Source organism: Saimiri boliviensis, chromosome 13 (assembly GCF_048565385.1).
Source record: "Saimiri boliviensis isolate mSaiBol1 chromosome 13, mSaiBol1.pri, whole genome shotgun sequence".
Classification (NCBI taxonomy): Eukaryota; Metazoa; Chordata; class Mammalia; order Primates; family Cebidae; genus Saimiri; species Saimiri boliviensis.
In genome coordinates, this window is record NC_133461.1 from 68836868 (window position 1) to 68852334 (window position 15467).

At 46.3% G+C, this 15467-nt stretch overlaps 1 long non-coding RNA gene across 1 annotated transcript; it reads right to left on the bottom strand.

Moving 5' to 3' along the window:
* Window positions 1-167: 167 nt before the first annotated feature.
* Window positions 168-6707, bottom strand: LOC141580826 (uncharacterized). The gene is made up of 2 exons (XR_012513189.1): window positions 6292-6707; window positions 168-1189 (listed from the first exon to the last, which is right to left on the bottom strand). It is a non-coding gene; the product is annotated as an uncharacterized LOC141580826 (long non-coding RNA).
* Between the last annotated feature and the right edge of the window lie 8760 nt (window positions 6708-15467).

Here is a 15467-nt window from a genome sequence, read left to right on the forward strand (position 1 = left end):
ACATGTAATATACATGCACTGTACCAAAAGCAACCATCAAATAAAAACAAAGTAACACAATATTTTTCCATATGCAGACTTCCATGCTTACTGTCTCCCTCTGAGTCTATTGCATATTTCAAATAGAAGTAATTCAAATCTTGCACCCACACTTCTGGAAACAGAGGGAACACAAACTGTTCTCTTTTAATCAGGACAATCATGACAGCAAATTGAGCAAGAGACATCGCAAGAAAGGTGAATTAAAAGCCAAACTCAGCTGGGTGGGTGGGCTCCTCGGGACAGTGGGGTGTCCCCTCCCCTCGCTCCAAATGCCCTCATTTTCCAGCACAAGATTTTCTGGATGTGTCCTTCCCTCCGTTTACACATCACCCCCAGCTGTGAACCCCTCTAGAACCTGGATATGACTCGGTGTTTAGCACCCCTGAGGCCTCACAGAGTGCCTGGTACTTGTGCCTGTGCTCAGGAAGTACCTGTTAGATGAAAGATAATACTAGGCCATTGATGGCTACGCTGGAAGGAAAACCCAGGGGCAGTGAGGTGAATTCTCCCTCATCTCTGAATCCCAGTGCTGGGCTGCCTCGTGCCACTGTCATTAACCAGAGGTATTTGTATTTAATTTTAAAATTTAATCTCTAGTCCCTCATCACACCAGGCACATTTCCAGCGCCCAGTAGCCCTGCACTCGCAACACAGAGGGAGTGCAGAACAGGCTTGTGGCAGCAGCTCCAGCCTGGCACAGGGTCTGTTTGTGAATCACCGACCTGAACACTGCCTGGCAGGATTGGAGCCTGACATTGATAAGGCTGGTGGGGAGAGCTACAGTGATCTGGAGGAGAGGGGAGTGGCAGGTGGAAATTCACACCTCTCTTGGTGTGAATGTTTGCAAATGTGAGCAGCAACTTGTTGAAAGCCTCTGACTCCAGCAAGCTGAGGTAAGTTCTGAGAAAGCAGAGGATGGAGCTGAGAGTTGCTGTGGCAGCTGGCGTGGCCTCCTCTGCAGCAGGGAGGATGAGTGAGCCCCTCTGAGTGACACCTTTCTTGCCAGTGCTTATGTCTTCAGAGCTTGGATTGGCAACAGGAGACATGATTCCAGCAGCGATGATGACGACGCTCCAGGTAGATGGGCACCCTGGAGAAGGGACACCATGGAAGTGGCTTCTCAGGAACAGTCCACCCAGGCCTGCAGCTTTGGAGACCAGGGAAAGAAGAGGGGAATGAAATTTAAAAAAAAAAAAAAAAATATATATATATATATATATATATATATATATATATACACACATATATATGTTATGTTTATGTTAATGACAGTAAAAAAAAAGTGATGATGTCTATGGCCTTTGAGTTTTGTTTGTCATCTTTTCTTGCTTTGCTTCTCAAAGATTATCTTTCCCTCAGGACCTGCTCTTTTCTGCCTCTGCCACCACCAAATCTCAAATACTTGGGTTTTATTGGTTATCATCTTTTGAGAAGTGATCATACAAGAGACTGGGCTGGGTTTTGGTGCTAGCCTGCCCTGCAGGATGTCTGTGGGCAGGGCTCTCTCCAGGGAACTCCACACTGGAAGTCTGGTGAGGGTGGGGTGTGGCCTATCTTGCTCTGCAGAGCCCAGCCCACGGTGCCCACTGGAGTGCCAGAGGCACAGGGTGCTGCCACCAGTCCTGGGGGTCTTTCCTGTCCCTTGTGAGTGGTGGTATCAAGGGTCAGCGTGGAGGGCGCAGGAAGAAGAGCAGCGGCCATGCAGGTGGAACCAGGAGGGGCTGCTCTGTGAAAAGTAGGAAGAGCGTCATAAAGCCACGCGGCCAGAGTCTGTATAAATGCCCGATAAGCATATAAAATGTACCGAGCATTATGAATCCAAAATGGAAAATTGCACCACAAACCAGTGAGGCCCACAGTGACTAGAGTGGCAAGAAGAACTGATGAGGACACAGGAAAGTGTCTTTGTCTTTGGAAAGAGGCCACAACTTGAGACAAGAGGCAGTTAAACCCAAAGTGGAAGCTACCAGAAGCTCCTTAGAGGCCCATGTGGCCCCTAGGAAGGACTGCGGAGTCCAGGGGTAGGAGGGCACTTCCGCCTGACACCCTGGCCCTTTCTCAGAGCTCTCTCAGACACCCTGCGGTTTGAGGTCACTTTCCTGAGGGCCCACCACTTCACCCATGTGCATATAACTAGGCTGAACTTGTTGGCCATTAGGAGGCTACTTTGGTAGTGGAGCGGGGATTTGGGGTCAAGAGCTCAAGCACCTGCTGGCCTCACCCGCCCCCACTGCCCCAGCCTCCAGGCCTCCACACCTGCAGTCTCCTTACCCTGGATGCCCCAGCCCCCGCACCAGCTCGGCTCACCACCACTCTCTATAGGTTTTATTTCCATATTCTTGTTTCAGGTACAAATTACGAGACGTAACGTCCTCTGTACCTATTCATTTTGCCTCATAAGTTGTCTGTTTCTTACATTTGGATGTATTTTTCTGTTGTTACTGCCAATGTGAAATGCTTCTTATCTATCCTGCATGATACCTCTTTACATGGCAACTATTGTTTTCTAGTCTGATGCCCATCTGATCAATTTTCCTTTCATTTTTTTGAATGCTAATTAGTATTTATTAATCTAACATCATTCACAGTTTATTTAAGGCATAATCTCCCACCTTTGGGTAAAATAAATCATTCGTGTGTGTATATATATAGATACACATATGTATGAATATATGTGTGTGTACACACACACACACATACACACACACAGTTAGGACCTAGTAATTACTTTTCCTATTAGTTTTTAATATTAATATCCTTTATTTTTATAATGGTTTTAGGTTTACAGAAGTGAGCAGTAAGTACCTAGAGTTCCCATAGATTCCCTCCCACCTCAGGCCACAGTCTTCACGATTTTAACATCTCACATTCATGTTGTACATTTGATAAAATTGTAGAAACCAATATTGATTAATAAATATTGACATGTTAATATTAAAGTCTGTGGCTTATGTTAGTAAGGGTCATTCTTTGTGTTGCACAGTCCTGTGGGTTTTGCCAAATGCATGACGTCAGGGACCCACCATTATGCACTGAATAGATTCACTGCCCTAAAAACTCCTGTTAGCACTCCTTCCCTACTTCTGAGCTTTGATAACCACCGATCTTTTTACTGTCACTATAATTCTGTCTTTTCCAGAATGCCATATTGCTGGAATTATAGTGTATATAGCCTTTTCCTATTGACTTTTTTCACTTAAAAATATGCATTTAGACCGGAAGTGGTGGCTCACACCTCTAATACCAGCACTTTGGAAAGCCAAAGTGGGCAGATCATGAAGTCAGAAGTTCGAGACCAGCCTCGCCAACATGGTGAAACCCCGTGTCTACTAAAAATACAAAAATTAGCCAGGCATGGTAGCGTGTAGCTCCTTGGGAGGCTGAGGCAGGAGAACTGCTTGAACCCAGGAGGCAGAGGTTGCAGTGAGCTGAGATCACACCATTGCACTCCAGCCTGGGCCACAGAGCAACTCTCTGTCTTAGGGGAAAGAAAAATGACCATGTAATTATAATTTTTAATAATTTACTTATAATTCTAAGCAGGGAAAGTGTTCTACCACACGTAATTGAAGATTCTGGACATTATTGTAAAGGCCTGTTTTACATCTGGGTTAAAATTTGGTCAACTTTGTTCTTTTGTCTCTGGGGCAAGAAACATCAAGATCTCAAAGTCTATCCCATTCCTCTCAGTAGGCCCAGGCCGAGGAACAAATTCAAAATCGTCATTCATTAGAAGTCACCCCTGTAACACCTCCTGCCTTCCTCAGTCCAGGGCAAATGACTGAGGCGGAGGAAAGCTCTTCCTCCTGACCAGGAGTCGACACCCCCAGGGCCACACTGGCAGGTGTTCCAAAATGGTGACAGCCTCCTCGGACTGCTCCAGTTTGCATTTGGGCCACAGAGGAGTCCCTTCTGTGATGGGACGTGAGCCCAATATCCCCAAATGATCCCCTAAGCAGAATATTGCTTGAAAACAGGCCTCCAGTGAGAGGCGCCAGACTGCTCCAGCCATGAGGAGCATGCCCTGCAGGGGACTCGAACATCCAAACAGCCAGGAGGGCCAAGGAGATGGACTCTGCTTTCAGCAAAGCTCCCTACACACTTCCAGGTCCAGGACCTCTGTGATACTCAACGTAATTCCGTCTCCAAATGGTCAGTGACAACCGCAACCGGGCGAGCTGTCCAGCAACACAAGAGGGGGTGTGCCTGCCCCAGATCTGTTCAGCTGGTCTACATTCCCAAAAACCCATATTCAGGGCTGGGGAGGCAACTGTCCCCACTGGGCACCTGCAAATGCAAACAACTCAATGTCCTGCAGTGTGGACACCGATCAGGTTTTACTGGGGACATTTTCAAAAACGGGTTCAGCAAGGTTGGTGGCTCTTCTGCCTCTCATGAGCCTCAGGGCAGCTGGGTGGATTGTGGGGTTGTGCTCTAGGATCAGCACTCTCCAGATGCTCTGGCTATTAATACATGCAGTGGTGAAAGGCCGTGCAGGAAGAGTGACGGGAGGAAGAATCTCTAGCCGCTCAGGGGAGGTGCAAGGCCAAGACTAGAGTCAGTGATTGGGGCATCTGGAGGACTCGGGGAGGTTGAGGTCTCAGAAGAGGAACAGATGCAGTCCAGGCCAGCTCAGGTCAGGCCACCCTGAGAAGGACCTTGGAGCCACCCACAGATGGTCATATGGACTCTCAAGCATGTTTGAAGCCAGTACGAAGGCCCATCCTGTGTTGCAGGTGGAAAAGAAGAAGAGCGCAGGGGCTCCTGATGGGCCCTTTGCAAACCCTTCCATCACCTGTGCAGAGGAAAGGGGAGGCCAGGCTAGGGCAGGGTGTCCCCATAGTCACTTCCTGAAAGCCCAGGGTGAGGACATGGTCCTGGTATGAATCCCCGATCCTCCATCAGTATCTGCGGGATGGGTCTTCACATGAGGATGTCCCTCCATGCTGTGTCCCCAGACCCACTGAAGTCTGAGCAGTGGGGCAGCAGATGCCCTTGGGGCAAAGGGAGGGTGGTTACTGCAGGACCCGACTCAGTGAGCAGGGGAGGCTGACACTGGCTATCTTGTGCCCGTGGAAAGGTCACGGACATAGTCACATCTCACTGTGGAGAAGCCTCTGTCTGTGCCCCACCATCCCTGGAGCTGCAGAGAACTGCTTCCTCTGAGGCTGGGGAGAGGACAGTACCTGAGACTGGGACGAGCAGTTGGAGGGGAGGCGGCCTCACTCTTGGAGCTGCTCCGTGGAGCTGGGCTTGGGGCTCACTGGACATAGTGACTGACCAGATGCTGTCAGGCCACACACGTCTGAGTCAGGCCTAGTCCCTGGGCTGGCATGGGTCTGGTAGTCACCTCCTTCCTTGACCATCATCTCCCTGGGAGGATGCTGAGCCCTGAAGACTGATGGATGCTTATGTAGATATATTCAGAACTGGCAAGGCACAGTGGCTCACACCTGTAATCCCAGCACTTTGGTAGGCAGATAGGAGGACTGCTTGAGCCCAGGAGTTCAAGATCAGCCTGGGCAACACAGGGAGACAAGGTTTCTATAAAAATGAACAAAATAAAAGAAAAATTAGCCAGGCATGGTGGTGTATGCCTGTAGTCTCAGCTACTGGTGAAGTTGAGGCAAGAGGATTGCTTAAGCCCAGGAGGTTGAGGCTGCAGTGAACTGTGATTGCACCACTGCACTCCAGCCTGGGTGACAGAGCAAGATCCCATCTCTAAGAAGAAAAGAGGAGGCTGTGTGCAGATGGAGCCAGTGGCTGCAGTGACACAGCTACAAGCCATTGGACAACAGCAATTGGGGTGAACAGCAGAAGCTGAGAGGCAGCAAACAGGGGCTCCTGCAGAGCCTCTATGAGGAGCCAGCCCTTCCAAGCCCTTGAATGTGGGCTTCCAGCCTCCTGCACTGGGAAATGATACATTTCTGCTGTTGTCAGCAGCGCAGTTGGTGACAGTTTGTTACCTCCACCCCAGGAGGTTTCTCCACACCTGCCTGACAAGGGCAAACTCTAAGAAGGGATTCTCTCCGTGTCTGCATTGTTCGAAGATTTTACAGTTAGAATTTATTCTTGCATGGCTAATCACTGTTAGCCAATACATATAAAATAATAAAGAGATGACCCACATTTTATGTTGGGCGTGTCCATCTGCCCCTTATTAAGTATGGAATCTCGAACCAATCGTTAAGCGTCTGAACGTCTCCCTCATTTCACCTGTAAAGTGGGGGCTCACCCGACCCAGCTCACCTCCCAGGTCGGCGCCGGGCTCTCCCTGGGCCTTTGCGCTCCCCAGCCATGCCCATTCTTCCCCCACGTGGCTGTAGTGACGGCGCACGGCTTTTCGTTCCTCCGGGTGGGCCGCTGCCAGGCCCGTCCCCGCACGCGTAGGAGGAAGGCGCTTTCAGACACAAGGGCCGCCTGTGGCTTCATCCCGGCAGCGCAGCCTTTAGATGCTTTGGGCTCCCACTGTGTCTCCCTCTTCTTCAAATCACGAGGGCATTTGGGCGCCGCGGTGCGAGACGCAGGTGGCTCCAGCGTCCCAGTCACCTCGTTCACCTCTCCAAGGCCCAAGGTCGCCCCCGGGCCGCCCACCCTGAGTCCCCGCGGCCGGGAGCAGGCAGGGCCCGGGCTGGACCGAGAAGCTGGGGCGCCGCGGACGGGTGCGGCTGTCTGGGACCACGTGGTGCCCCGGCCGCCTCCCCCGCCCCAGCGCCGCCAGCACCTCCCCCATGACGCCTCTACGCGGCGGCCACACTGCGCTCCGGCGACCCGCGCTCTCTGACCTGGTCACACTGACGGCGGTGACGCCCGGGTTCCCGGGACCCTGAGGACCCGCCCTGGGGGCCGAAGCCTTTCTCCTCACTCAGCGAGCTCGTGCGCTTTCTCCGCGCCCCCTGCTGTCCACGCCGGCGAACTGCGCGGCGCGCGAGGCCTCAGACGTCCCGCTCTTCTCCCGCCCCCAATTCGTCCTGCGCACGTGGGCGAGGCCAAACTATGTCTGTGTTCTAGTGTTTTGTGGAAGATAGGACTTCGAAGTGACAACATTGCATATTTAGCTGAGGAGATTTCTACGCAAAATACTGAAGGAGTGAGTGGCTTGTTTTCTTCTGACTGCTTCGAGTAAAATGCAAGAAGAGAAATGAATTCGAGATGGACTTGTTATCATAACTTAAAAATTTGGAAAATTCTCAACCTGTCCATATTACAAAAAATGAGAAAGTGTATATAGAAGGCTAAGGGTGTGGCGGACTGGCCATCTGGTAAGATTAGTGTGTGTGTGAACCACAGACCGAATCAGCAACCCCAGCAGAAACACTGCCAGTCCGACATGAAGGGATGGGGTTGGCACAGGATGAAGGAAGGCTATCTTTTTAGATCTTACAGGACTGGAACATAGAGCTCTTAGGCTGCAAATATGCACTATTCCTCAGATCTCAAAGGTGATTCAGAGATCAGCAGGGCTGCCACTCCCACCACAGCTCCATGCACAGGCCCCAGGGGCAAGGCTACCTCTATCTTGGATGCAAAGAGCGAGACCAGAGTCCCACTGAGCCCTGTGGGTGGGCCATCACTTTGGTTCCCACAGTGGTGTGCTGGCCATCTTGAGCCCCAGCTGGGGTGGAGTAAATGCTGGCAGGCAGAGCCCTCAGACACTAGTCCTGCCCAGCAGAGTCAAAGTTATGTACCCACGCCCAGCAGAGCTGCAGAGGTAGGACCACCGCCACCAGTGGGTCTAGAGGGCAGAGCACAGAGCCAAAGAGAAGCATTCTTGAGCTCTAAGATTGAGTGGAATTTGCAGAGCCTACTTAGTCCAGGGTTTGGCAGGCATTTTCGTTCTTTTCTCCTTTTACACCAGAGGCCTCTGATGCACACTGCTCCACCAGATCCTCAGTCCGGCCAGGAAGTATCTGAGCTTGAGTCCCTCTTTGTATTTGCTGGAGCTGCAGGTATAGAGGAGCATGGTCCATCTTGCACCCGGCATTGTTCAATCCAAATGTCAGCTGGGACAGGAGGAATAACCCAGAGCCCTGGAAGCAGCCGGGTCCCAATGGTCAGTACAAGCTCTGCTCAGTGAATATGGATTCCAGCAAACTAAGAACAAAAGACCCAAACTTCTACTTAGAAGTAGAAACATTTCGCCATAAACCTGCTTAGACTGGATATCTTCCAGGAGCCATCTGCACAATTTCCCCCTTACCCAGGAAATATTTCTCTTCCAAATGCTTAAATCATGTTGATTACTTTGTTGGGGATTGCACTGATTAATAAATATCTGAAACTTGGAGGAAAAACACATCTAATGGAATTTGCCTTGCAATGTTTTGGACTTGCTTGGCTCCCACCACCCATCCCTTCTTTCCTGTTTGTACCTTTGGAATGGGAATGTCTATTCGATGCCTCTCCCAGTGTCAGAGGCATTTGAACCAGAGCAACTCCATCTTGAATGGGCTGGGTAAAATGAGGCTGAGACTTGCTGGGCTGCATTCTCAGAAAGTTAGGCATTCTTAGTCACAGGACGTTTACAGGTAAGGGAACAGGTTAATAACATTTACCGAACAAATGCAGGACTTAACAGACCCTGGAAATGTCCCAATGTCTTGAGATATCTGTTTTTGAGACAAGGTCTCACTCTGTCATCCAGGCTGGAGTACAGTGGTGCGATCTCAGCTCACTATAGCCTCAACCTTTCAGGCGCAAGTGAACCTCTCAACTCAGCATCTAGAGTAGCTGGGTGGGATTACAGGCACGTGTCACCGCACCCGGCTAATTTTTTTGCGTTTTTTTGTAGAGAGGGTTTTGCCATGTTGGCCAGGCTGGTCTTGAACTCCTGGGATCAAGTGGTCTGCCTACCTCAACCTCCCAAAGTGCTAGGATTACAGGTGTGAGTGACCACACCCAACCCAATATCTTTTTTTTTTTTTTTTTACTTTAGGTTCTGGGGTACATGTGCAGATCTTGCAGGATTGTCGCATAGGTACACACATGCCATGGTGGTTTGCTGCTTCCATCACATACATTAGGTATTTCTCCTAATATTATCTCTCCCCAATCTCCCCACCCCCCAACATACCCCAGTGTGTGACGTTCCCCTCCCTGTGTCCATGTGTTCTCATTGTTCAACATCCACTTACGAGTGAGAACATGCAGTATTTGGTTTTCTGTTCTTGTGTCAGTTTGCTGAGAATGATGGTTTCCAGATTCATCCATGTCCCTACAAAGGATATGAACTCATCCTTTTTTATGGCTGTATAGTATTCCATGGTGCATATGTGCCACATATTTTTTATCTAGTCTATCTTTGATGGGCATTTTCCAACCGAATATCTTAAGAACAAAAGCATTCTTAAGTTTAAGAATACGTTTCTCTTTAAGGATAATATAGATTCTTGCATAAGAGGGTAGTTACACAAAGATTGCCATTCTTTATTACAGCCCCAATAGTGGAGCACATCTGCCCATGGCTTTCCACTTTGTTATCTTGTACATAAACAAACGCTGTACCTAAGGTGGGTGTGTTCCTCCTCTTACTTTTGGGAATGCCCTGATCTGTCTATGGAGTAATGATTCTTTTATTTCTTTAATTTCTTTTTTTAAAAATTGTACTTTAAGTTCTGGGGTACATGGGCAGATCATGCAGGATTGTTGCATAGTACATACATGGCAACGTGGTTTGCTGCCTCCATCCCTCCATCATGTATATCTGGCATTTCTCCCCATGTTATCCCTCCCCAACCTCCCTAACCCCTGCTGTCCCTCGCCTAGTTCCCCGACAACAGACCCCAGTGTGATGCTCCCCTCCCCGTGTCCATCTGTTCTCGTTGTTCAACACCCGCCTATGAGTGAGAACATGCGGTGTCTGATTTTCTGTGCTTGTGTCAGTTTGCTGAGAATGATGGTTTCCAGATTCATCCACGTCCCTACAAAGGGCATGAACTCGTCATTTTTTATGGCTGCATGGTATTCCATGGTGTATGTGTGCCACATTTTCCTGGTCCAGTCTATCGTTGATGGGCATTTGGGTTGGTTCCAGGTCTTTGCTATATAAACAGTGCCACAATGAACATACGTGTGCATGTGTCTTTATAATAGAACGATTTATAATCCTTTGGATATATACCTGGTAATGGGATTGCTGGGTAAAATCGTATTTCTATTTCTAGGTCCTTGAGGAATCGCCACACTGTCTTCCACAATGATTAAATTGATTTACATTCCCACCAACAGTGTAAAAGTGTTCCTATTTCTCCACATCCTCTCCACTGCCTGTTGTCTCCAGATTTTTTAATGAGCGCCATTCTAACTGACATGAGATGGTATCTCAATGTGGTTTTAATTTGCATTTCTCTAATGACCAGTGATGATGAGCATTTTTTCATATGTTTGTTGGCATCATATATGTCTTCTTTTCAAAAGTGTCTGCTCATGTCCTTTGCCCACTTTTTGATGGGTTTGTTTGTTTGTTTTTTCTTGTAAATCTGTTTTAGTTCTTTGTAGATTCCGGATATTAGTCCTTTGTCAGATGGGTAGATTGCAAACATTTTTTCCCATTCTGTTGGTTGCTAGTTCACTCTAATGATTGTTTCCTTTGCTGTACAGAGGCTCTGGAGTTTAATTAGATCCCATTTGTCTATTTTGGCTTTTGTTGCGATTGCTTTTGGTGTTTTGGCCATGAAGTCCTTGCCGATGCCTATGTCCTGAATGGTTTTGCCTAGGTTTTCTTATAGGGTTTTCACGGTGTTAGGTCTTATGTTTAGATCTTTGATCCATCTGGAGTTAACTTTAACGTAAGGTGTCAGGAAGGGGTCCAGTTTCTGCTTTCTGCATATTTCTAGTTTTCTGCCAGTTTTCCCAACACCATTTATTAAACAAGGAATCCTTTCCCCATTGCTTGTTTTTATGAAGTTTGTCAAAGATCAGATGGTTGTAGATGTCTGGTGTTGCTTCTGTGGCCTCTGTTCTGTTCCATTGGTCTATGTCTCTGTTTTGGTACCAGTACCATGCTGTTTTGATTACTGTAGCCTTGTTGTATAGTTTGAAGTCAGGCAGCATGATGCCTCCAGCTTTGTTCTTTTTGCTTAGGATTATTTTGGCTATGCAGGCTCTCTTTTGGTTCCATATGAAGTCTGAGTGGTTTTTTCTAGTTCTGTGAAGAAAGTCATTGAAGCTTGATGGGGATATTGTTGAATCTATAAATTACTTTGGGCAAGATGACCATTTTCATGACGTTGATTCTTCCTAACCATGAGTATGGATGTTTTCCCATCTGTTTGTGTCCTCTCTTATTTCCTTGAGCAGTGGTTTATAGTTCTTCTTGAAGAGGTCCTTTACATCCTTTGTTATTTGTATTCCTAGGTATTTTATTCTCTTTGTAGCAATTGTAAACAGGAGTTCACTTTTGATTTGGCTCTCTGTTTGTCTCTTATTGGTGTATAGGAATGCTTGTGATTTCTGCACATTTATTTTGTATCCTGGGATTTTGCTGAATTTGCTTATCAGTTTCAGGAGATTTTGGGCTGAGATGATGGGGTCTTCTAAATATACAATCATATCATCTGCAAATAGAGACAATTTGGCTTCCTCTTTTCCTAACTGAATACACTTTATTTCTGTTTCTTGCCTGATTGCTCTGGCTAGAACTTCCAATACTATATTGAATAGGAGTGGTGAGAGAGGGCATCCTTATCTAGTGCCAGATTTCAAAGGGAATGCTTCCAGTTTTTGCCTGTTCAGTATGACATTGGCTGTGAGTTTGTCATAAGTGGCTTTTATTGTTTTGTGATATGTTCCATCAATACCTAGTTTATTGAGGGTTTTTAGCATAAAGGGCTGGTGAATTTTGTTGAAGGCCTTCTCTGCATCTATTGAGGTAATCATGTGGTTTTTGTCTTTGGTTTGTTTATGTGATGGATTATGTTTATAGACTTGTGTATGTTGAACCAGCCTTGTATCCCTGGGATGAAGCCTACTTGATCATGATGAATAAGCTTTTTGATTTGCTGTTGCATTCTGTTTGCCAGTATTTTATTGAATATTTTTGCATTGATGTTCATCATGGATATTGGCCTGAAGTTTTCTTTTTTAGTTGTGTCTCTGCCCAGTTTTGGTATTAGGATGATGTTGGTCTCATAAAATCAGTTGAGGAGGATTCCCTCCTTTTGGATTGTTTGGAATCGTTTCAGAAGGAATGGTACCAGCTCCTCTTTGTACATATGGTAGAATTTGGCTGTAAACCCATCTGGACCTGGGCTTTTTTTGGTTGGTAGACTATTAATTGCTGCCTCAACTTCAGCCCTTGTTATTGGTCTATTCAGGGTTTCAACTTCTTCCTGGTTTAGTCTTGGCAGAGTGCAAGTGTCCAGGAATTTATCCATTTCTTCCAGATTTACTGGTTTGTGTGCATGAGTTGTTTGTAGTAATCTCCGATGGTAGTTTGTATTTCTGTGGAATTGGTGGTGATGTCCCCTTTATCTTTTTTTATTACATCTATTTGATTCTTCTCTCTTTGCTTTTTTATTAGTTGGTTAGTGGTCTATCTATTTTGTTGATCTTTTCAAAAAACGAGCTCCTGGATTTGTTGATTTTTTGAAGGGTTTTTGTGTCTCTATCTCCTTCAGTTCTGCTCTGATCTTAGTTATTTCTTGTCTTCAGCTAGCTTTTGAGGTTTTTTTTTTTTACCTTGCTCCTCTAACTCTTTCAATTTTGATGATAGGGTGTTGATTTTAGACCTTTTCTTGCTTCTCATGTGGGCATTTATTGCTATGAATTTCCCTCTAGACACTGCTTTAAATGTGTCCCAGAGATTCTGATATGTTGTGTCTTCATTCTCGTTGGTTGCAAAGAGCATCTTTATTTCTGCCTTCATTTCATTGTTTATCCAATCGACATTCAGGAGCCAGTTGTTCATTTCCATGAGGTTGTGCAGTTTTGAGTTTGTTTCTTAAACTTGCATTCTAATTTGATTGCACTGTGGTCTTAGAGACTATTCGTTATAATATCTGTTCTTTTGCATTTGCTGAGCAGTGATTTACTTCCAATTATGTGGTCTATTTTAGAGTAAGTGCAATGTGGTGCTGAAAAGAATATATATTATGTGGATTTGGGGTTCAGAGTTCTGTAAATGTCTATTAGGTCCACTTGGTCCATATGTGCATTCAAGTCCTGGATTTCCTTGTTGACATTCTCTCTTGTTGTTGATCTGTCTAATATTGATAGTGGAGTATTAAAGTCTCCCACTATTATTGTGTGGGAGTCTAAGTGTCTTAGTAGTTGTTAAGGACTTGCTTTATGTATCTGGGTGCTACTGCATTGGGTGCATATATATTTAAGATAGTTAGTTCTTCTTGTTTTATTGATTCTTTACCATTATGTAATGCCCTTCTTTGTCTCTTTTCAACTTTGTTGGTTTAAAGTTTATTTTATCAGAGACTAGGATTGTCACCCCCCTTTTTTTTTTGCTCTATATTTGCTTGGTAAATCTTCTTCCATCCCTTTATTTTGAGTCTACGTGTGTATTTGCATGTGAGATGGGTCTCCTGAATACAGCACACTGATGGTTCTTGGCTTTTTATCCAATTTGCCAGTCTGTGTCTTTGGATTGGGGCGTTTAGCCCATTTACATTTAACGTTTATATTGTTATGTGTGAATGTGATCCTGCCATTTTATTACTGGTTGGTTGTTTTGCCCTTTGGTTGACGTAATATCTTCATTGCATTTTTGGTCTTTACCATTTGGTTATTTTTTGCAGTGGCTGGTACTGCTTTTTCCTTTCTGTGTTTAGTGCTTCCCTCAGGAGCTCTTGTAGGGCAGGTCTGGTAGTGACAAAATCTCAGCAATTGCTTGTCTGTAAAGGATTTTATTTCTCCATCACTTAGGAAGCTTAGTTTGGCTGCATGTGAAATTCTGGGTTGAAAGTTCTTTTCTTTAAGGATGTTGAATATTGGCCCCCACTCTCTTCTGGCTTATAGGGTTTCTGCCAAGAGATCTGCTGTGAGTCTGATGTGCTTCCCTTTGTGAGTGACCTGACCTTTCTCTCTGGCTGCCCTTAGTATTTTTTCCTTCATTTCAACCCCAGTGAACCTGACGATTAAGTGCCTTGGGGTTGCTCTTCTAAAGGAGTGTTGTTGTGGTGTTCTGTGTATTTCCTGTATTTGAATGTTGGCCTGCCTTGCAAGCTTGGGGAAGTTCTCCTGGATAATATCCTGAAGAGCATTTTCCAGCTTGGATTCAGTCTCCCTGCCATCTTCTGGTTCACTGATCAAGTGTAGATTAGGTCTTTTCACATAATCCCATATTTCTTGAAGGCTTTGTTCATTTCTTTTCACTCTTTGTTCTCTTTTCTTGCCTTCTCATTTTGTTTCATTGAGTTGATTTTTGATCTCTGATATCCTTTCTTCTGCTTGATCTTTAGCTATTGAAACTTGTGTATACTTCACAAAGTTCTTGTGCTGTGTTTTTCAGCTCCATCAAGTCGTTTATGTTCTTCTCTAAGCTAGTTATTCTAGTTAGCATTTCATCCAACATTTTTTCAAGGTGTTTTGTTTCTTTGCATTGCAGTACAACATGTTCCTTTAACTCAGAGAAGATTATTATTATCCACCTTCTGAAGCCTGCTTCTGTTAATACGTCAAAGTTGTTCTCCTTCCAGCTTTGTTCCCTTGCTGGTGAGAAGTTGTGATCTCCTAGTAGGGAAGAGGCGTTCTGGTTTTTGATAGTTTCATTCTTGCACCGTTTTTTCCCCATCTAGTTGGATTCGTATAGTTTTCATCTCAGGTAGCTGCTTGGGGAGGTGGCCTTTCCTTTGTCTGTCTGTAGAGGCGCTGCTGGGCTGCCACAGGTTCAGTGGAGCTGCTGTGTCTTTTATTTACTCAGGAAAGTTAGGCCTGCTTCTGCAATGGTGGCTGCCCCTGCCCCCACCGAGCTGGATCATTTCTGGTCACTCTCTAGGTGCAAAGCTCTGGTGTAAGAGTTTTTTTCAGTCTGCTGGGCTTTGTCGAGGGTCGAGGGGGGACCCGTCCTGCCGTATGGGTTGTTTCCCTGTTTTCAGTTCCCCTTCCCTCTGTGGGGTGGGTAGATCCATTCAGCGGGCTTTCTGGCTTTAGCATCAGCCAGTGCTTCCACCGAGATCTATGCTGACAGCCCCAGCGCCAGCAGAAGCTGCTGTTTTGCCCTGTTCAGGCAGTTTGCTGAGGCTTTTCAGCCCGGTGAAGATCTCCTGTTCCATGGGTTGTAGAGGGCTTGGGTGGAGAACTGTATCTGAACCGAAGTCTCAGAGTGGGAGATCCCCCAGTCCTCCGGAAGGTTGCATGCACCTCCTGGGTGGGGCAGTGCCCCACCATGCCTCGACTTGCCTTATTTGGTTTATACCCACTGTCCAACCAGACCCACCAAATGAACCCGATACCTCGTTTGGAATTGTGGAGAC